Source organism: Lampetra fluviatilis, chromosome 71, assembly GCF_964198595.1.
Source record: "Lampetra fluviatilis chromosome 71, kcLamFluv1.1, whole genome shotgun sequence".
Lineage (NCBI taxonomy): Eukaryota > Metazoa > Chordata > Hyperoartia > Petromyzontiformes > Petromyzontidae > Lampetra > Lampetra fluviatilis.
Window position 1 is genome coordinate 1356447 of NC_136345.1, and position 22477 is coordinate 1378923.

The following is a 22477-nucleotide window of genomic DNA, read 5'->3' on the forward strand; positions in this document are numbered from 1 at the left end:
GTACAAAGGTCGCTCGGTCGATGGTCACTTCTTCTGCTACCTCGTCCTTCATCACTACTCTGACGCAATTATGTCGTTTGACATGAGGTGGTGTCAGACTCACCCCTGCCCCACCTCGCCATTTCCCGGCTCGTTCCCGGGGCCTCCCAGCTCCCACCGGTCCAGCGTCCACTGTCGCGTTCTCCCTCCGGGCCTCCCCCTGCCCCAGGGTTGCTGGCGTCTCTCTGGCTTCGTTCCCCACCCTCCACTCGGGGGCACCCGCCTCTCTGCTTCCAGACGCCATACCTTTTTCTCCTCGGCCTCCCTCACCCACTCCATCAGCTCCCGCCCTCCCATCCATTTCCTCCATCCTCTCCTTCTGCCGTGCCTCCGCCGCGTTCCTCTCCATCCGTCTCCGTGCCTCCTCCACGCATCCCCCTGCTGCCGGCGGGTCGGTCTGGTTGCCCCAGTCTCCTCCGGCGGCGCAGGTGGTGTCGGTGGCCCTCTGCTTTCGCCGTGTCTTCTTCTTGTCTCCTGCAGTCACCGTCTGGACGACGCTGGCTCCCTCACACGTGCAGGTGGCATTCATTTCTCTTGGCGCTCTCCCTGCTTCCTTTTCATCTGCTGCGAGCATAAGCTGGGCGGCTCGGTCATCCCGGTCTCCTTCAGCAACTCGGGTGGCCCTCGTGGTCCTTGACTCTCGCCGTTTCCCCTGTTCGTCTGTTGCGATTGCTGTCTCCATTATCCAACAGTCCCCGCTTCTTGGCAGCGTGGTCATCCCTGGCCACACGGTCAGGGCCCTCGCAGGCCTCGGGGCTGGTGGCTAGGTCTCACTTGAGATCCAGACGGGCTGGAAGGATCACCTCGGTGCTCCTGGTGTCTCCCCTGGCAAGCCAGGGTAGTTGTGATCCCCCACCTCATCGGGCAATTCGCCAGAATGGTGAGGCTCTGCTCTTGCTCCCGATCTTTAATAGAGCAGCAGCAGCAGCAGGGTGACATCATCATTTAACTCATCAGGTGCAACGATTTGAAGCGGAGGGGGGGATTCTTGTAATTATATACTAGATTAGTAATCAGGAAATTGTTATGATGTGAGTTGTAGATTAGTAATCATATGTAATGTGTGCTATTGTAATTATATGCTACGTTAGTAATCAGTTCATTAGTATTTGTTTCCCCTATAAGGAATTGTAATATATATTATTTAATAATACGCTTCCAGGCTGCACTAAGCCTGTAGCTGTCTGAGTGGTTAAAGTTATTTCTGTTTCTCTCAATTTCAATGGATTCTCTAATTAGTCTTTGCCAGTAGTAACTAGTTTTACATAACACTTCAACGTTATCAAAATCAATTGAGTGTCCCTGTTGGCAAGCATGTTCTGCAACTGCCGACAGTTGTGTTTGAGATAGTTTAATATTTCTCTGGTGTTCTTTTAGTCTTACACTAATGTTTGGAGCGACTATTTAAGCTGGGATGGAGGGGCGAAGAGCGCCTTGACAAAATAATTTGCATATCAATAGGAATTTAGCATATTTATGGGAAATGCAGATATGCGATTAGTAGTACTAATGGCATATCTGCATTTCCCATGGGGCTTGTCATTCAGACTCTGTCTCCTCGACAGACCTGTTCTCCACCTGAGGACGGCTACTTGCGTTGTGGCCGAAACGTCGTGAGAATTATTTTATTCTGTTTTATTTTTATTATTTTATTATTTCCATTCTATGTGACTTTACCAAAAGAACCAACAAGATGAATCCCTGCAGTCTCGAAAGCTTTAAATCGAAATGTATTTGTTTAGTTATATATTTTGCTAATTTATATATGGCAGAGTCAATTGTACTGACTATGGGTCATAATGGGATGCCGATTTTATGAATCTTTGGTAGCCCATACAGTCTAGGTGGTTTTGAAGCTATTGGCTTAATTAGGAATTGCTCATTTTTCGGGATTAATGAATTTGCAATGATTGCAGTAGTCTTACGTTCCAAAGTATTAGTTGGATCTCGTTTAATTTTAATGTAGGTACTTTCCTCAAATAAATCTTAAATTTTATTATCATAATCAGCTTGTGACATAACTACAGTAGTGCGGCCTTTATCAGCTGCCAGGATTTTAATATCTTTATTTAAACGAAGCTCTCTTAAGGCTTTTGCTTCATTCGTGCTAATATTTACTTTTGGTACTTTACTATTCTTAATTATTTTGGCAACCTCGTGTCTAGTCATCTCTGCCTCATTATGTGGAAGGAGTCTTACTGCTGATTCTACCTCAGCAATTATCTCATCCACTGGAATTGTGCGTGGGGTAACGGCAAAGTTAAGGCCTTTAGAAAGGACAGAAATCATGTCACTGGTTAAATCAGTGTTAGTCAAGTTCATTACGGTTTTGTTTTAAAATTGTTCGTTTTAGTAGGGATTTGTTTATTATAAAGTCTAGAGAATTGATTAATTTGGTTAGTTTTTGTTAGATTAAACATATTATCAGCCGATTGTTGTGTTATGGTATCGATTATATTCCAATCATGCATGGATACACTATTGCTTATATCTGCTTTAGCGATTCTGAAATGTCGGATAATTCACTCCTGTTGTGTTGTATTCTCTCTATTAATAATAATTTGCTAGCTTTGTGTAGTATTTGGTTAGCTTTAGAAGACTTTATGTGATGTGTTATTTTGACTGCGTTTGGTATTACCTTCGAATCTCTGCACCTTTGAGGAACGCCAATGAAGATATCAATTCCATCCGCTTAATGCGGAGCTTCTCCAATTTTCTGGTTTTAAAAAAAGTATCCTCCCCATAGAAGTTAGTCAGTTTAACACGTAGGCTTTCGCTACCAATATTATTGGCTATGTTAGAATGATTGAGTGAGCTCTGGGAGGGAGATCTTGGTAGAGTTGATGCGTAGGTAGCACTTTTGTTTGAGGTAGTGTATCTTTTTAGGGCGTAGTCTGACCTGCTGGATACCAGTGAGTGATCGGTGTCACAGCACTGTGGTTGCTGCGTGTGATGAGTACTGAGTTGAGAGGTCGTCGGGTGATGACGAGGTCCAGTTGGTGCCAATTAAGAGACCTTGGGTGTCTCCATGACACTTTATGGCAAGGTTTTGTGAGAAATAATGAGTTTGTGATACAAAGATTGTGGTATGAGCAGAGCTCCAGTAGTCTTTGGCCACTGGCATTCAGTGTATAGTAGTGTAGTGCCTCCATAGAGCACAATGTGTTCACTTACCAACCATTCACCTGTTAACGATGGGCTGTTATAGGTACAGTAATTATAATTAATACATTGATTAACCACGCTCCTTTTAATATTATGTGTTTATAATGTCGTTAGTATCCTTATGTATTAATATCAGTTGTTTAAATATTATAAAGTACGTTCTTTGGGTGAAAAAGGGGGTAACCTTCAATGCTATCGGACAGAATTAAGCCTTTTAATACGTAGGCTTTCACCACCAATATCATCCATAATAGAGGTTTTTTTGGGTGAGATGTAAATATATAAATATCTCGTTAGAACCCACCACCACCCGACAAAGCCAACTAGTAAGGGATGTCACGTAAACAGAACATGCCAATTTGTCACTAGTACAGCACACCGGTAAGTTGGAGAGCCAAGCCACAACGGTAATTACTGGTGAAATGTCGTACTCAGATTGCAAATGTTGTGGCTTGGCTCTCCAACACAACGGTGTGCTGTACTAGTGACGAATTGGCATGTTCTGTTTACGTGACAACCCTTACTCGTTGGCTGTTAGATGGGGGCGGGTTTTAATGACACATTTATATATTTACACGATCGAACCCAAAAAAATCCTCTTATGGAGAATTAAGCTTTTATAACGTGTACTTCCCTATACTCGTTTAACGACCAAATCACTTAACTACCGGTTTTGTGGAGATAACTACCATCGTTAAGAGGCGTTCTACTCTATTAGGTGTTTTAGTGATTATTATCGACTATCAAATCAATGGCAATTATTAAAGTGGTCATCAACAATTGTTATTCTGACTCATGAATTCAAGAATCATTCAGTGAATTAAATTAAATAACTAATTAATATGATCTCGCATTTATCACAAGCTATTGATATTATTGGCTTTCACGTTGATGAGGGGGTTATGTATTGTCATTCGTGATAATATCAATGATTCTTGCTTTATCAACTACAGGGACTCCTCCTCTGTCACCGTACGATCCAGTTGCTTGTTCGAACTGAGAGTCGTAAGTTCAACTGCCTTGCGCAATATATGGCGGTGGTCGCATCTACATCTGCAGAACATGAAGAACCAGTGGCATCTACATCTGCAGAACGTGAAGAACCAGTGGCATCTACAGCTGCAGAACGTGAAGAACCAGTGGCATCTAAATTTTCAGAAGATTATACAACTTTTAAAGCCACGGCATAAAACACGTTTGGAATCAACAGGAGTAAATTTTGGACTTGTGAACAAATCGACTTAGGAACAGACCTCTCGGAAGCTAACTCGTTCGTAAGTAGAGGAGCCCCTGTATAGGCGACTAAGTCAGGTCTCCGAATATGGATCTCACCGCAGAATACAGTTGACGAAAATTGGGACGTACAATGCGCCAGTTCAGAAGGAAGAACTCAGGACCCTCTTCGTGATTGGAGCAACTTTAATATCAACTTCCACTGACATCCAAAAATACTTAACAGAGTGGAACTACAGTGCACGCACAAATGTGTCTACTCTTCGCTTTGTACTGAACGGGTTAGGAAAGCGTCGACGATTGATTAAATGCCACACAGCAACAAGGCTAACATCTTTGTGTTAGCGTGACGATATCCAATTCTGAAAAAATAAGAATATTAATAGGTTTTTTCTCCTTTTTTCTGGCAACAAAACTGAAACCTTTTAACAAGGAATCATGTTTACATTAACCACAATACCTGGCCTCAGAATGCAAACAAAAAACACACTAATAATGTATGCATTGTCCTCGAAATTGATTGGTCCACACCAGAGACCGCTTTCCTTAGAGCCGAGTCTAAAGGGGAAAAAAACCTATTATATTTTGGTACTGGCAAAGGAGGCCTTATGATGAAATAAGAATAGGTTTTACCCTTTCTGGTAGTATAACAGGAGGTGTTAAGGGGTTTAAGCACCAAATAGAAACACATTGCAAGGAATGACGTACTTCATTAACCACACACAGTACTTGTGGTGAACATGCAAACAAATATTCTCTGATAATATATATGATGCATTGTCTTGAAACTGATTTGCCTACACCAGAGACAGCCCTCTTTTGGGCCAAGTCTCACCAGTATCAGACCAGAGAACGCCAAAAGGCGTACAGGCCCCATGTTGATACCCAATTCGTTCGCCATGGTATTGTGATATTCATAAGCTTAGACGTTTTAAATTCTCCTGTACCAAACTCGGCCTACAAACCTGTACCGAGGTACAGTTGAACATGGTGAGTGGTAAAGTTTAAAGTGTGTCCCATCTTCTGCCTTCTCTCTGACACGAAACAGACTTCCCAGTCCCCCACAAGGGAGTGTTGAATGCCAGGCTCGATCCACAGCGGGAGCACGCTGCGGCCCTCAAACCGACAAGCTGCGGCAGTTATTTATCAGTCATCAGCTCTGCCACTCGCTCCCAGGGTTGTCTGCGTGCCAGGCTCGATCTGCAACTGGAGCATGCTGTGGCCACGCTCGCCCGGCGCTCGTTGCTCGTCGGGAGATCAAGATGGCCTGGTTTGCGAGCCCCTGTTGTCAGCGGCGTGCTGGTAGCCTGAACGTCACAATTCTCACCACGCTCCCGGCCTCTTCGCACCTCATGTGCAATGTCTGGTTGACTTGACGACAAACAGAACTCTTCCAGTCTATAGCTTGGACAATATTTATGTGCACACTCGATATTGGTGGAGAACTCAAGTCTACATTTCGGCAAGTTGCTTTATGCCACAACGGACGTTTTGCCAACAAATTCAACCGACTCACTCACCACCACCACCACTCGATCCCTTCCCGCACCTCTGATTAGCCCAGGTGGCTACTTACAGTGTGAAAGAAGTTCAACATACATACCCTTACACACTCGCTGACTCACCCACCACCCACCTACTCGCCTACCCACTCCACTCCCTTCTTGCACCTCCGATTAGCCCGGTCGGTTACGTATGGTGCGAAAGAAGTTCAACATACATACCATACCCCCCCCCCCACCCACTAACTCCCTCAGCCAACCCACTCACCAACCCACGAATTCACCCACCCACTCCCCTCCTGCACCTCTGATCAACCCGGTTGGCTTCTTAGGGTGCAAAAGGAGTTCAACATACATACCCACCTACTGACTCACTAACTCACTCACCCACCCACTGACTCACCCACCCACCTACTCACGAACTAACTCACTCAACTACTCACCCACTCAGCCACCCACTCACCCACCCACCCACTCACCACTCACTCCCCTCCCGCACCTCCGATTAGCCTGGTTGGCTATGTGCGGTATGAAAGAAGTTCAAAATACATACCCCACCCACCAACTCACCCAACCCACTCACCAACCCATTCACTCCCCTCCCGCACCTCTGATTAGCCCTGTTGACAATGTGCGGTGTGATAGAAGTTCCACATACAGCAGTAGAAGCAGCAGCGAGATGGAGTTGGATGTGGAGGCCCTGCTGCTGCTGCTGCCACAACGGGAGGGAGATGGTGGAGCTCTGCCACTCTTCTTCCTCTATTGAAGAAATGCAGACTACAAGGGTTTTACGACACAGTCTCTTAATAATATAAACACCCAACTTTATCTGTGATGAATATGATGAACGCTGCACTTCCCGTTGTTTTCATGCAGGGGGCGCTGCAAACCTACGCGCCCCCTGCATGAACGACGGAGGCGCAGGGACAGACGTTCGATTATGTTGGAATCGATCTGCAGACGGCGCTCCTCTCGCACGGCCAGCAGCTCCGTGTCGCCTTGTCTCGACCCTGCAATCCCAAACAGGTGAAAGTCCGCATCGAACCGAACCCCCAGCAAGGACATCTACTTAACGACAAGAGAAGATTCACGTGAAATGTCGTTTTCAATGAAGTCTTCCAGATAATAAAATGATATTCATATAAAAACAACTTTCTCTATCTATGATGAATATGATGACTGCTTGAGCGAGAGAGAGAACGAGGCGATTCGGTGTTGATTCCCAGAATCGACATGGCCCCCACCAACACGACTTTGCCATTTGCTTTACGACGACGACAATTTCCCATTCTCCCCGCATACGCTATCACATTCAACAAGTCGCAATGGTAAGCATTACGTAATGGTAATGCTTACCATTACGTTGGTAAGCCCAACAACCTAATGTATCTATATGAGTCTATCTGTGGGTCTATTTATATGAGTATCTCTGGGTCTCTGTTTCTGGGTGTGTCTCTGGGTCTATATGAGTCTCTGGGTATCTATAGGTCTATATTCCCGAGTCTGTATCTATATGAGTCTATGGGTATCTATACGAGTTTGTATCTATATGAGTCTCTATGGATTTCTATGATTCTCTTTATCTATAGGAGTCTATATGAGTCTACGGGAAATATTTGGGCTTCTATCTAAATGAGTCTTTGTATCTCTATGGGTCTGTATTTATATGAGTCTGTATCTATATGAGTGGATATATATGGGTCTATCTCTGGGTCTTTGAGTCTCCGGGTATCTATGGGTCTCTGTATCTATATGAGTGGATATATATAAGCCTCTATCTCTATGTCTCTGGGTCTATATGAGTATGGGTATTTTTGGGTCTCTGTATCGATATAAGTCTCTATGGAGATATATATGGGTATCTGTATCTCTGTGTCTCTGGATCTATATTAGCCTCTATAGGTATCCTTTGGTTGTTTGTATCTATATGAGTCTGTCTCTGTAGGAGTCTCTGTCTCTATATGACTCTTTGAGTGTATATGGGTATCTGTATCTCTGGGTTAATTTGAGTCTATATGGGTATCTATGGTTCTCTATATGAGGCTCTGTAGCTATATGCGTCTCTGGGAATCTTTGGTTTGTATCTCTGTGTGTCTCTAGGTCTGTATGAGTCCCTGAGTTAGTGATGAGTATCTATGAGTCTCTGTCTATATGAGTATATGTAGCTATACGAGTCTCTGGGTATCTATGGGTCTCTGTATCTCCGTGTGTCTCTGGGTCTCTATGTATGCCTATGAGTCTCTGTACCTATGGGTCTCTATATCTATGGGTCTATGGATCTACAGTATATGGGTATCTGTTTTCTATGGGTTATCTGTGTCTCAATGGGTCTCCATAAACCCATTGTGGTGAGAATAGGTTTTTTCCCCTTTTTTATGGCAACAAAAAACACCTTTTACAAGGAATGATGTCTGCATTAACCACAACACTTGTGGTCAGAATGCAAACAAAAAACATACTCTGATAAAATATGCATTGTCTTTGCCACTGATTGGTCCACACCAGCTTTATTTTTAGCCTCGTATCGAACGGTGTTAGACCAGAGGACACCAAAAGGCGTACAGCACAAAGACAATGCACTATCGGAGTAATGAGAGCTCGGTTGAGCATCTACATCATTGGACCTCCTTTGCCAGTACCAAAATATGAGAATAGGTTTTTTCCCCTTTTTCTGGCAACAATAAACACCTTTTACAAGGAATCATGTCTGTGGTGAGTCTGTGTGTGATAAGTCTACGGGTCTCTTGTGTGGTGAGTTTGTGCCTCTATGTGATGAGTCTATGGGTCTCTAATGAGTCGATGGGTCTCTGTGTAATGAGGCTATGCCTCTGTGATGAGTCTATGCCTTTGTGTGATAAATCTACGTGTCTCTGGTGAGTGTATGGGTATCTGTATGCTGATTCTATGGGTCTCTGTGTGGTGAGTCTATGGGTCTCCATGTGGTCGATCCTGTGGCCCACGATTGACGGTCTTAAACCCCCCACGAGCGCCTGTTCCCCTCAGTCCGTGAAGTCGGCGTTCCTCCTGCCCTTGGCCAACTCGCGGGGGCTGAAGAGGATGCCGAAGGCACGCCGGAACGCGCGGTTGAGCGACGCATAAAGCAAGGGGTTCACCGCCGAGTTCACGTAGCCCAGCCAAGTCACGCAGTGCCACGTCGTGCCGTCCACGCGGGGCCCGCCGGGCAGGCCGTCGGCTACTGCCGCCGAGAAGAAGGGCAGCCAGAGGGCGAAGAAGGCCCCCAGGATGACGCCCAGCGTCTTGGTGGCATTGTACTCCTGCCGCCATCTCCGTGGCGCCGACGAGGACGATGAGGCCGCTGCCATCCCCTTGGCCCCGTCGCTGCCACCAGGGGGTGCCGGCGGGCGCAACGCAATGCTCCGTGCGTGCCTGCGCGCCACGCGGTAGATGCGAGCATAGGCGGCCAGCATGATGATCATGGGTGCCACGAAGCTGCAGGAGGTGGCCGCCAGCGAGAAGGTGGCGCTCATGACGAAGGGGCAGTCGTCGGGGCAGGCGAGGGCGAGCAACGCCTCGGCACCGACGCTCTGCAGGCCCAGCATGATGGGCGCCACGTAGAGCAGCGGCCCCAGCCAGCAGGCCACGAGCATGGCCGCGACGGTGCCGGGAGTCACGCGGGCAGTGTACCTGCGGGTGAGAGAGAGAGGGGGGGGTGAAAGAGAGGGGGGGGGGTGAGAGAGGAGGGGGGTGAGAGAGGGGGGGGGGTGAGAGAGGGGCGGGGGTGAGAGAGAGACGGGGGGATGAGAGGGAGGGGTGAGAGGGAGAGGGGGGTGAGAGAGAGAGAAGGGGGGTGAGAGGGAGGGGTGAGAGGGAGGGTGAGAGAGAGGGGGGGGGGGGTGAGAGAGAGGGGGGGTGAGAGAGAGAGGGGGGGTGAGAGAGAGGGGGGGGTGATAGAGAGGGTGGGGGTGAGAGGGGGGGGGTGAGAGAGGAGGGGGGGGTGAGAGGGGGGATGTGAGAGAGGGGGGGTGAGAGAGAGAGGGGGGTGAGAGAGAGGGGGGGGGGTGAGAGAGGGGGGGGGTGAGAGAGAGGGGGGGGTGAGAGGGAGGGGCTTCGCCGAGCGTGTCCACAACGACATGCTCACATGAAGAGCCATAGCCTCATACAGACTCACACAGAGCCATAGACTTGTCAAACAGAAAGCCATAGACTCGCACAGAGACCTTCAAGCTCACAGAGCGAGAGGCATAGACTCACAGAGAGAGTCCTACAGACTCGCAAAGATGCCCGTAGACACATCATACAGAGAGCCATAGATTCGCCACACAGAGGAGCATCCCTCCTTCATCCCTCTCTCTTTCACCACACGAGGCACGCGCACCCCTCTCTACCCCACCCACCCCACCTGAGTGGGTCGCAGATGGCAACGTAGCGGTCGAAGGCGATGCAGCTGAGGTGGACGATAGAGGCGGTGGAGAGCATGACATCGAGGCACGTGTGGAGGCGGCAGAAGGTGGCTCCGTAGAGCCAGCAGCCGCGCACCGCCCGCGTGGCGCTGAACGGCACCACGACGGCGCCCACGAGGAGGTCGGCGACTGCGAGGGACAGCGCCAGGGCGTTGGTGGGGCTCTGCAGGCGTGCGAAGTAGGCGACCGCCAGCACCACGAGGGCGTTGCCCAGCACGGCGGCGACCGACAGGAGGAGGGCCGCAACGAGGGCGAGGGCGGCGAGGGGCGACGGCGGCGGCGGTAGCAGCGGACCGGGACCCGTGCAGTTGAAGCCCCCTTGGAGGACCACACACGTGGGGCCCGGCTCCGCATCGACGGGGGTGACGGTGGAGTTGGTGTAGTCCATGTCTGCTGCTGCTGCGTGGTTGGTTTGGTGTTTGTCCGTCACTGCGAACGTTGGCAAATTACAAACCACATACACAGTCACAACACACGTTTGGTGATGGTGGTGATAGTGATGGCGTTGGTGGTGTCGATGGTGGTGTAGTCCATGTCTACTGCTCCCTTGTTGGTTGGTTCATTTGTCCGTGCCTGCGAACTTTGGAGTGTTACAAAGCACGCATCACGTGTGTGGTGGTGGTCGTGATGATGATGATGGTGGTATATGTAGCCAGTCCGCCCTGCCCCTCTCATCCCGCGGTCGCGAATCTTAACGAGGGGAAACAGATTGGCTACGTAGACAACGACAATAAATAATAAAGTTCGGAGATGAGTAGGTATACTCAGCATTGTGTTATGTCCTCTGGAGAGGTTGGAGCGACTCCACAACTGCCGACCACCAGAGGGGGCAGTGGTTTGTGAAACGGCAAAACTTTATTGCAAAGCGTCCTTTGCAAGGGCAGTCGCGCATCTCCTTTAGCAACCAGACACATATCGCCCTCACACGTCTACAACACTGCAGCTCAATTCCTCAGTACGGAGTCAGCCTAAATCTCAATAATTTTAACAGTACGCTTATCACATCTAAGAACATTTAACGTACGCGTAATGACTGGAATTAGGAAGCGCTCGCCCCAAGCAAATGTTCAGCCAAACGGACTTCCAGGAAGTAGGCCAAGACCTATTTCCGTAGGGAGGCCTCCATGATGATTGCTAGGGAGGAAAGGTTTTGAAGGAATTGGAGGAGAGGTTCAAACGGAATAAGGTGGGAATCAGAATTAAACCTAGAGGCGACGGTTGAGTAGCGCCAAGAGAGAAGGAAGGGGATTGGCTTGAGAAACCGTGACAAGGTTCGAGAGAAAGGGCTCGAGAGGGACAAAAGGGGAGAGCACAAGGGGTGGTGATGTCCGGGAGAAGGGAGAAGCTTCAGGACACAAGAAGAAGCCGGGCCTAGAGTTGGTGCTGTGTCACAAAATAAAGATGCTCTGAGCATGCCGTGTGTCAGTGTCGTCTCATCCGTATTGTTTAACAAACATTTAACGAGAAACATTTGCATATCTAACATTAAACGTTTGCCCAAAGCATCTGCAGTGCCTCCTCCACTTCCTGGCAATACTGCATCAATGAAACAATACGTACTTAGATAGCAAGTAATTATAATGTTTAATATCAAATTATATTAATATTTAAGTTAGGGAAGTCGTATCTTTTTAACTTGCGATAAACATATGAAGCAATTATTCTTTCTTATATAATGTGACCTCTGCATACCTCATGGGACCTCCTTTGCCAGTACCAAAATATGAGAATATGTTTTCCCCTTTTTTCTGGCAACAAAACAGGTGTTGAGATGTTAAAACACCAAACTGAAACCTTTTACAAGGAATCATGTCTGCATTAACCACAATACTTGTGGTCAGAATGCAAACAAAAACATTCTGATAATATACGCATTGTCTTTGAAACTGATTGGTCCACACCAGAGACAGCTTTCTTTTGAGCCTAGTCTCAAAACGGTGTTAAACCAGAGGACGCCAAAAGGCATACAGCACAAAGACAATGCACTATCAGAGCAATGAGAGCTCGGGGTGAGCAGCTACATCATGGGACCTCCTTTGCCATTACCAAAATATGGCATCTTCTGGTCTAACACCGGTTTGAGACTAGGCTCAAAAGAAAGCTGTCTCTGGTGTGGACCAATCAATTTCAAAGACAATGCATATATTACTATTTTGGTCTTTCGGTAAAGTTACGTAGATAGAGTAATAAAAAAACGACGTTTTGATCGCAAAACAAGCAATCGTCTTCAGGTGAAAAAATACAGCCGATGGACTGCTGAGGCAGGAAGAAATATAGCGAGAGAGCTACTTCAGCCATAGGTTATAAAGGTTTGAGATGGGTATAACCCAAAGGTAAGTGGGCGGGGCTAGAGATAGAATTTGCAAGTAAATGTAAGATCGCAGAGCTAGGTATTCCTCGGCCATTGTATTGCTCAAGATTAGCATGTCAATCTTTTAATGTAACCCAACGGTTACGGTGCTGAAGAAGCCATTGTGTTGCTCGAGATTAGAGATTATCAGGTCAATGTGAGACAGTTCCCGTAGCAGCGGCTGTGTTAATGAGAGACATTCAGCCTATTAAACAATGAGCGCCACCGCCGCATCGAGGAAAAGGGAGCAGCAGCTATGTTGGCGAGACATTTAGCCTGTTAATGTAAGGACATTTAATAAGGTAACGTAACTTAGAGAGTCGTAAATAACTGCTAACATAGGAAGGTCGGATGAAAGCATCACAGCCAGTTATGACGTTACCTGGTTAATAACGTCCTTCCAATGATTTCTCAGTTTGTACCCATCTTCTCCGTTGAAATTGTGTCTGTGTTTATATATCTTGATTGCTTCATGAACAAATATTTGTTGATAGCCAGTGGGTTTGCATAGTACCTTCGTCTTGGAGAAATCAAGTTCATGTGTGCCCACAGCATTTAAACGATGATCAGCCACGGCAGAGGTGTTGGTCCTACCGTGTTTCAGATCTACCTTATGTTCACGAACATGGTCTGAGACATGTCGCTTAGTTTCCCCAATGTAACTACTGCCGCAGACACAGCTTAGTTTGTAGACACCAGGGTATTGCATGTCAGGGATCACATCCTTTACAGATGGGATCAGATCACGAATTTTATGTACTGTGTTGAATCGGACCTGTCTCTTGTGTTTGCTCATGATTTTGGAAATATTTTGCTGACCTCTGCTTTGTATGGCAAGGTGATGGTTTTGATTGGGTCCTCAGGTGGTTCTCTACCAACGGTTGGGGTGACAGCTTTACGGATTGTGCGATTCGAATATCCATTTATCTTGAGGGCTTGGTGTGCGCGCTCTAGTTCACTGGCTAGGTGGTGATGGTTGGAAATGCAATGGACCCTATGGTGTAGAGTTTTGATGAGGGAATTTTTCTGGGCTGGATGGTGGTGGGAGTCAGGTTTTAGATAGGCATCTGTATGGGTGGCTTTCCTGTAGACAGAGTGTCTCAATGAACCATCTGGTCTTTTTTCGATTAAAACATCCAAGAATGGTAGCTTGCTATCCTTTTCCACCTCCATGGTGAATTTGATGGCTGGGTATATGGAATTGATGTGGTTGAATAATTGGTTCAGAGCTGGCAGGCCATGTGGCCAGATGACAAACGTGTCATCTACGTATCTCTTCCACAAGGAAGGACATAGGATGGATGCTTGGATAGCATCTGTCTCAAAATTGTCCATTAAAACATTGGCTACCACTGAAGATAAGGGAGAACCCATTGGGGTACCTTCAGCTTGTTTGTAGAATGATCCATTCCAGGTGAAGTAAATGTTGGTGAGGCAGTGTCTCGCCAGGGCCAATACATCAGCATTCAGTCCTTGTTGGACCAAATCTTCAATGATTGCAATGGTGTCAGGCACATGAACTTTGGTAAACAAATAAACTACCTCGAAACTAACGAGCAAATCACCTGGAGATAGCGAGATGTCCTTAATTAACGATACCAAGTGAGCTGAGTTAAGTACAGCCGAGGTGGTCTTGCCAGTGAATGGAAGCAAGGTCTCAGACAGAAATCGGGCCAGTTTGTCGGTCGGTGAGTCAATGGTGGAGACGATAGGACGGACTGGTGTACCTTTTTGGATTTTTGGTAAGCCCTAAAATCTGGGTGGTATAGCAGCAGAGGGTTTTAGAGAGAGCTGCTTGGTTGGTTCGATTAAAGATGTCGAATCAGTAATGATATTGTTGGTTTTCGTAACCAGGCGGTTGGTAGAATCTCTATTGATTTTGGGATAGCTTCCATAATTAAGTAGGTCTTTAATGTTATTACTGTATGTGGTTTTATCAATGATGACAGTGGCATTACCCTTGTCGGCTGAGAGGATGACTATGTCATCTCTCTTTTTCAGTTGAGCAAGCTCAAAGCATTCATCCTTGCTGATATTGCTCATGGGTTTCTTAGCGTTTTTTAGGATTGCAGCGATTTCCGATCTCGCCACATCTGCAGGAATGTGTCCCAACCCTTTAAGGGCTACATCGACCTGGGCAATAATATCATCAACTAGGATGTGTTTAGGGGTGACTGCAAAATTCATCCCTTTAGCTATATTACCGATTTTAGGCTGTCGGAAATTGGGCTGTTACTCTGATAACATTCTTATCAACGTCTAAAATATTTAATGTGTGGCTCTGGCTTCTTAGACAGGAGGCTGAACTTGGAAATCAGGTTCTCTTTGCATTTAGCTGACATCGAGGCGGCTGAAAAGGCTGTCATATTACCTACATGGTCCCAATCAGATGTAGACTTTTTTTGTTAATGCAAAGTGTGACTGTAAGAGAGTCTTGTCTAAATTATCTAGTTCAAATCGGAGCAATCTTATTCTCTCTCAAATCAGGGCTAGGCCGGCCCTAAAAAAGATCCGTTTAGCATTAGGAGACGTGACAGCAGCAGAAGTGAGTGTCAAGGCGATCGGTATTACCTTGGTGTCGCGGCATCTCTTCAGAAAAGTGAGCGACTCGATCAGATGAGCCTTCTTGTCTCGAAGTCTGTTAAAAGATCTAAGAGTTGTGTGGAAACCCTCTCCGTAGAGGCGGTTAAATCTCGACTTAAAGCTTTCATGACTGCAGGAATTAATACTCTTTGGACCTTTCGGTAAAGTCACGTAGCAATCGTCTTCAGGTGAAGACGAATGCTACACAGAGAGTCGGCTAACAGAGTTTACGCATAGGCTGGTTGATTACGTTCTCCAGAGATTGCTAAATTATAAGTTAAGTGTGAAACTGTGCATGGAGTTTAACACGTAGGCTTTCGCGACCAATATCATCCATAATAGATGTTTTTTTTGGGTTAAATCGCGTAAATATATAAATGTGTGATTAAAACCCACCACCACCCGACACAGTCAACTAGTAAGGGTTGTCACGTAAACAGAACATGCCAATTTGTCACGAGTACAGCACACTGGTGTATTGGAAAGCCAAGCCACAACATTTATAATCTGAGTACGATGTTTTGCCAGTAATTACAACTAGCTTCATCAGGCGACAGCCAGATTTATGAAGAAATACACCTGTTTCGTTCCTATATAGAGACGTAGATGTGGTGACCACGCTTCTGCACTCTTGTGCAAAGTGGGGGGGATTAATGAGTCAACGTACATTATGCATGCGCATTATACGAGCCCTTTGATATTGTCCTTCCTGTCCATTGTGTGTGTAGTGAGTCCAACTGAGTCGCAGACGTTATTCTTTGGAGGCAACACATTTATTCGCAACACATATATACAAAGGGGTAACTGCCCCTTTACCAGATACAGCCTAGGGTGGTGACCACCCAGCTAACTACACGATACGTAGGAGTTACGGCTACGATGGATCGGACCCTCACTCGGGTTCCCGGCCACGTGTTGGTGCCTCCTAGGATGTAGAGCTTTCAGCTTGTAGACGTGGAGCTTCCAGCTTGTAGAACGAAGCGACCCCGGTCCCTCTCAGGGACCCACCTTATATTCTCCCGGGTCGGGGCCGGCTCCGCCCTCGGCCCCGCCCACCTTCGTGAGCCTTCTAGCTCCCTCTCGATCCATCTTGAGAGCTCTCCCCAGACACGTGATCACCCCCTAGCCCCCCCCCCCCCCACCTGGGGGCCTCTCTGTGGACACTCCGGATCACGTGCCTTCGGGATCAACCAGAGTGCCATGGCCCGGCACAACCCTGTCCCTGGGCTGACACTCTCTCGCTCCCCCTTGTGGGAGCTCGCACTACACGCCATGCGTGGTGCCCGCGCTATCCCAGCGCTCACCAAGCCCCACTAGGGCTGGTACTACACCCACCTACGGGGTGTACGCGATGACGGTGCATCGCATGCCGTGCTATGCTCGAGCCGGCCTCAGACAGTAACACACACGGTGCTGTCCACGACGTAAGTACATCGCACGCCATGGCTCTCCCGGGCCGGCACCACACAGTGACATCCCCGATGTCACTACATCACCCCTCCCCCCTTCATAGGAATCAGCCATCCTGGCTGTCAACTCCCCCTCCGAACAAACAAATTAGTGAAAGGCAAGAGAGAGAGAAAGAAGAAAAAAAACAGTGTGCCTCAACAATAACAAGAGCAGCAATAGATACCCCAACCCAGCTGTACAAAAATTACACTATCCACAAATGTACAATACTAGCAGGGAAAAGGGTGTAAACCAACGAACCCATAACAACACCACAACAACAACAACAACAAAAACGCGTGAACCCTCGGGATCCCCTCTACCACCACACCTCCCACCTTCACCGTGTAACGACGCTCGTGAGCTCAATAGCGGCCAGGATCAGCCAATAACCGCCACGACTCAGACTCAACAATCCCCACAGACTTAACACTGCAACATAGATTCAAAACTGCCTATACACCCAACACTACATCATATACTCAACACTACACCATATCCTCAACACATCCTACATACTCAACACTGTCCATTGACTCAACACTGCACTATAGACTCAACACTGCACTATAGACTCAACACTCCCCAGAGACTCAACACCGCACGATAGACTCAACACCCACCTACAGGGTGTACGCAATAACGGTGCATCGCACGCCGTGCTATGCTAGAGCATAGCACGTCTGTCTATGTGTCTATGTTGTGTGTCTCTCTCCGTGTGTCTCTGTGTTGTCTCTCCATGTTTGTGTGTCTATCTATGTGTTTTGTCTCTATCTCAAATTTAGCAATCTTTGGAAGAACGTAATCAACCAGGTAGGGTGTTGACTGTTGTGTTAGCCGACTCTCTGTGTTGTATTGCATTATATTTCTAAGTTTACTAGGGTTTTCTACCTGATGACGATTGCTTGTGTTGCAATTGAAACGTCGTATTCTGTTATTAATTTATTGTCTTTCAACGTGACTTTACTGAAAGAACCAAAGAGTAATTCCTGCAGTCACGAAAGCTTCAAATCAAGTTTGAACCACCTATACGGGGAGGATTTAAGTTTGTTTTCTCTCTCTCTCTGTGTCTGTTTGTCTCTCTCTGCTTGTGTGTCTGTTTTTTGTGTCTCCGTGTCTGTGTTTTGTCTCTCTCTCAAATTTCACACTTAACTTCTAATTTAGAAATCTTTGGAAGAACGTAATCAACCAGGCTATGCGTTAACTGTGTGTTAACCGACTCTCTGTGTTGCATTGCATTACATTTCCCAAATTTTGCGAAGTTTGTTTTCTCAAACTTCCTTTTTATCTCTCTAAAAATTGCCAGGCTTGTATAGGTCCATTTTCTCTTTCTCTCTCCGGCCGCTATAGGGTGGATTTCCACACAACTCTCTCATTGACATGCTAATTTCTCTACCCCTCCCCTCTCTCTATTTAAGGCCTCGACACAGAGGTGTTGTTTCTCTGTGTGTCTATGTGTGTGTATCTGTATGTCTCTGTGTTTTCTCTCTCTACTTGTGTGTCTATCGATGTGTCTCCGTGTCTGTGTTTTGTCTCTCTCTCAAATGTAGCAATCTTTGGAAGAACGTCATCAACCAGGTAGGGTGTTGACTGTTGTGTTAGCCGACTCTCTGTGTTGTATTGCATTATATTTCTAAGTTTACTAGGGTTTTCTACCTGATGACGATTGTTTGTGTTGCAATCAAAACGTCGTATTCTATTATTTAAGGTATTTTCTTTCTTCGTGACTTTTCTGAAAGAACCAAAGAGTAATTCCTGCAGTCACGAAAGCTTCAAATCAAGTTTCAACACTGCCCATCGACTGAATACTGCCCGTAGACTCAACACTGCCCTTAGACTCAACGCTACCCGAATCTTTAACAATGCTTATAGACTCAAGACTGCCCAAAGACTCAAAACTGTCCATAGACTCAACACTGCACCATAGGCTCAACAGTGCATCATAGACTCAACACTTCCTACAGACTCAACACTTCACTATAGACTCAACACTGCATATAGACTCAAAACTGCACAATATACTCAACACTGCCAAACGACTCAACACTGCCCATCGACTTAACACTGCCCGTAGACTCAACACTGCCCATTGACTCAACGCTACCCATATCCTCAACACTGCTTATAGACTCAAGGCTGCCCATATCCTCAACACTGCTTATAGACTCAAGACCGCCATTGACTCAAGACTGACCATAGACTCAACACTGCCCGTAGAATCAGCAGCGCAAAGACTCAACACTGCCCATAGACTCAACACTCCACCATGGAATCAACCCTGCACCGTAGACTCAACACTCCCTTTAGACTCAACACTGCCCAAAGGCTAAACACTGCCCTTAGACTCAATGCTACCCGAAACCTTAACACTGCTTATCGACTCAACACTTCCCACAAACGCAACACTCCACTATAGACTCAACACTGCCTATAGACTCAACACTCTCCACAGACTTAACATTGCTCCATAGACTCAACACTGCCCATAGACTCAAGACTGCCCATAGACTCAACACTGCCCAAAGACTCAACACTGCTCATTGACTCAACACTACACCATTGTTCAACCCTGCAATCGTAGACTCTAAACTGCCCATAGACTCAAGACTGCCCATAGACTCAATACTGCCAATAGACGCAACACTGCCCAAAGACTCAACAATGCATAAAGACTCAACACTACCCTTAGACTCAACGCTACCCGTATCCTCAACACTGCTTATCGACTCAACACTTCCCACAAACGCAACACTCCACTATAGACTCAACACTGCCTATAGACTCAACACTCTCCACAGACTTAACATTGCTCCATAGACTCAACACTGCCCATAGACTCAAGACTGCCCATAGACTCAACACTGCCCAAAGACTCAACACTGCTCATTGACTCAACACTACACCATTGTTCAACCCTGCAATCGTAGACTCTAAACTGCCCATAGACTCAAGACTGCCCATAGACTCAACACTGCCAATAGACGCAACACTGCCCAAAGACTCAACAATGCATAAAGACTCAACACTACCCTTAGACTCAACGCTACCCGTATCCTCAACACTGCACATAGACTCAACGCTAACCATATCCTCAACATTGCCCATAGACTCAACACTGCCCATAGACGCAACACCGCCCATAGACTCAACATCTCACCACGGGGAGAGAGACGCAGACTCCAAATATACAGCAGGACCCACGACCTCCTGTATACCAGGCGAGGTAGTCGACATCTCCAAACCATCGTGGCGCGCATAGACTCAACACTCCCTACAGAATTAACACTGCACCATAGACTCAACACTGCCGTAGACTCAACATTGCAGCATGGACTCAACACTGCCTATCGACTCAACACTGCTGATAGACTCAACACTGCCCATAGGCTCAACACTCTCCACAGACTTAACACTGCACGATATACTTCACACTGCACAACACACTCAACACTCCCCACAGACTCAACACTGCCCGTAGACTCAACACTGCCCATGGACTCAATTCTACCCGTATCCTCAACACTGCTTATAGACTCAAGACTGGCCATAGACTCAACACTTTAACATGCTATTTTTAACATGCTATTCTTTGTTACACATAGACTGACATTAACTTGCTCATTAAAATACATATTCTAATCCTACATGTAAATCTGAGTTCGTGTGCGCTACGGAAGCTTTTTAACTTTACACTATAATCCAACAGGCTAATCTAAGTTAATTTCCTTTAACATGCCACGCTATTTATTACCTTAACATAATAATACCCTATTAACACTACTTCGGCTACCTTTGTTCTCAAAACTTATATAAATTCTTGCTGGTAACAGCTTCTCTTCACAAGGGAGCAGACATCGTGCTGCTCGCAGCAGACGTCGCAATTTTCACCTGAAGACGGGCGCTTGTGTTGCGTTCGAAACGTTGTGATTTATTTTATTTCTACCTACGTGACTTTACCGAAAGAACCAAAGAGTATGGATTCCTGCAGTCACGAAAGCTTCAAATCAAGACTACCTGTAGACTCAACACTGCCCATAGACTCAACACTGCCCTTAGACTCAACGCTAACCGTATCTTCAACACTGCCCATAGACTCAAGCCTGCCCATAGACTAAACACTGCACCATAGACTCAACACTCCCTAGAGGCTTAACACTGCAACTTAGACTCAACACTCCACCATAGACTGTTAATGCTTTTAAACGTTGTTAAATTTGTAAAAGCGTTGAATATAAAATAAGATAAAGATCCTATTTTTATAACAACAAATTACAATCGTAGTCAGAGGCGACCTGGTCACCTGGCGTTGTGACGTTGATTCTCAATGTGGAGAGGAAAACCGAGAGGACCCCGAGAAAAATCCACGTGACCACGGGGAGAGAGACAGACGCAGACTTCAAATATACAGCAGCAGGCATCGTCAGTGTCGAGATCGAACCCACGACTTCCTGCGTACCAGGCGAGGTGGTTAACATCTTCTAGCCACCATGGCTCCATGGATCTTCAAGCAGTGACACCAATGGAACCAGGGTTCGCTTACCTCTCATGTCTTGACCTCTTGTCTCCACAGATCCACTTGCCTGTATATATACACACACACAGACAAAGATCCCCCGTGTAGCTCACAAGGGGCTGTCGGGGCAATTGCTGTTAGCGAGTAACAGCAGTGCCTTTGAAGGCCGGCACTGTGGCACACAGAGGCGTGGGTGCCGAGCACTACCACGCCCAGCTGTCTTTGTCTCCCCAGTGGCGATGTTCACTACACACCACCGCTACCCATGTGAGGCCGAGTCGGCCGAGAACGAGGGATAGCCCTGCGGGATCTGGTGCAGATTATCGGGGGTGGTGATGGTGGTGATGGTGTTGGTGATGATGGCGATGGTGGTGGTGATGGAAGTGGTGGTGATGATGCAAGTGGTGATGGAAGTGGCGATCGTGACGGTGGTGGTTGGTGGCCTTGAGCGGGAATCAAACTCGGCTCTCCGCCGGGTCCGCAGCGGCAGTGGCAGCAGAGTGCTAACCGCTGTGCCACCGCTCCCGATGGACACTTCGTGGTAATTGTTCCCTCGGTAAGCAGCGAGGATGTCCCGGTGGTGGTGGTGATGATGACCGTGATGATGGCTGGCTCTGACGGGGTGTTGTCACATCCGTGGGTATTTTTAAATCCTTAGGATAATTAAAGAAAAGTAATAAGAATAGGAATTCACACCCCACACCCTTCCCGGCAATAACACGGGAGTGGTGTTGAGATGTTCTAACGCCAAATTAGACACAGACGGCTATTGCAAGGCATCGTCAAGTCCCCATTAACCACACACGTGTCTGTGGAAAAACATACAAATACACAATGCTCTGATGAATATAATATAAATAGCGTTTACCAAATATTTTTGACACTGATTGGCCTACACCATAGACACAGCCTTTTGTATGTCCTTGTCTCACTGCCGGTGTTAGACCAGAGAACAACGCCAAATTGCGAACAGGACCAGGACAATGCCAAGTATCGAAGCATTAATAGCTCTGGTTGAGCAGTGATATCTATAGAACCATTAACTGCTCATCCCGAGCAGTAATATCTCTGGTCTCTAACACCGGTGGTTAAACAAGGCCATGCAGGAGAAGGCTGTGCAGCTCTGGTGTAGGCCAATCAGTTTCAAATACAATGTATTACATGATTATCGAAGCAATGTGGGTGTGGTTGCGTTTGTCCTGGTACTGGTCGCCTTTAGGCG

The 22477-nt window shown here is 46.9% G+C and overlaps 1 pseudogene; it reads right to left on the reverse strand.

Moving 5' to 3' along the window:
• Positions 1-8938: 8938 nt before the first annotated feature.
• On the reverse strand, positions 8939-10748 carry LOC144952960 (trace amine-associated receptor 365 pseudogene; annotated as a pseudogene).
• Positions 10749-22477: the final 11729 nt, after the last annotated feature.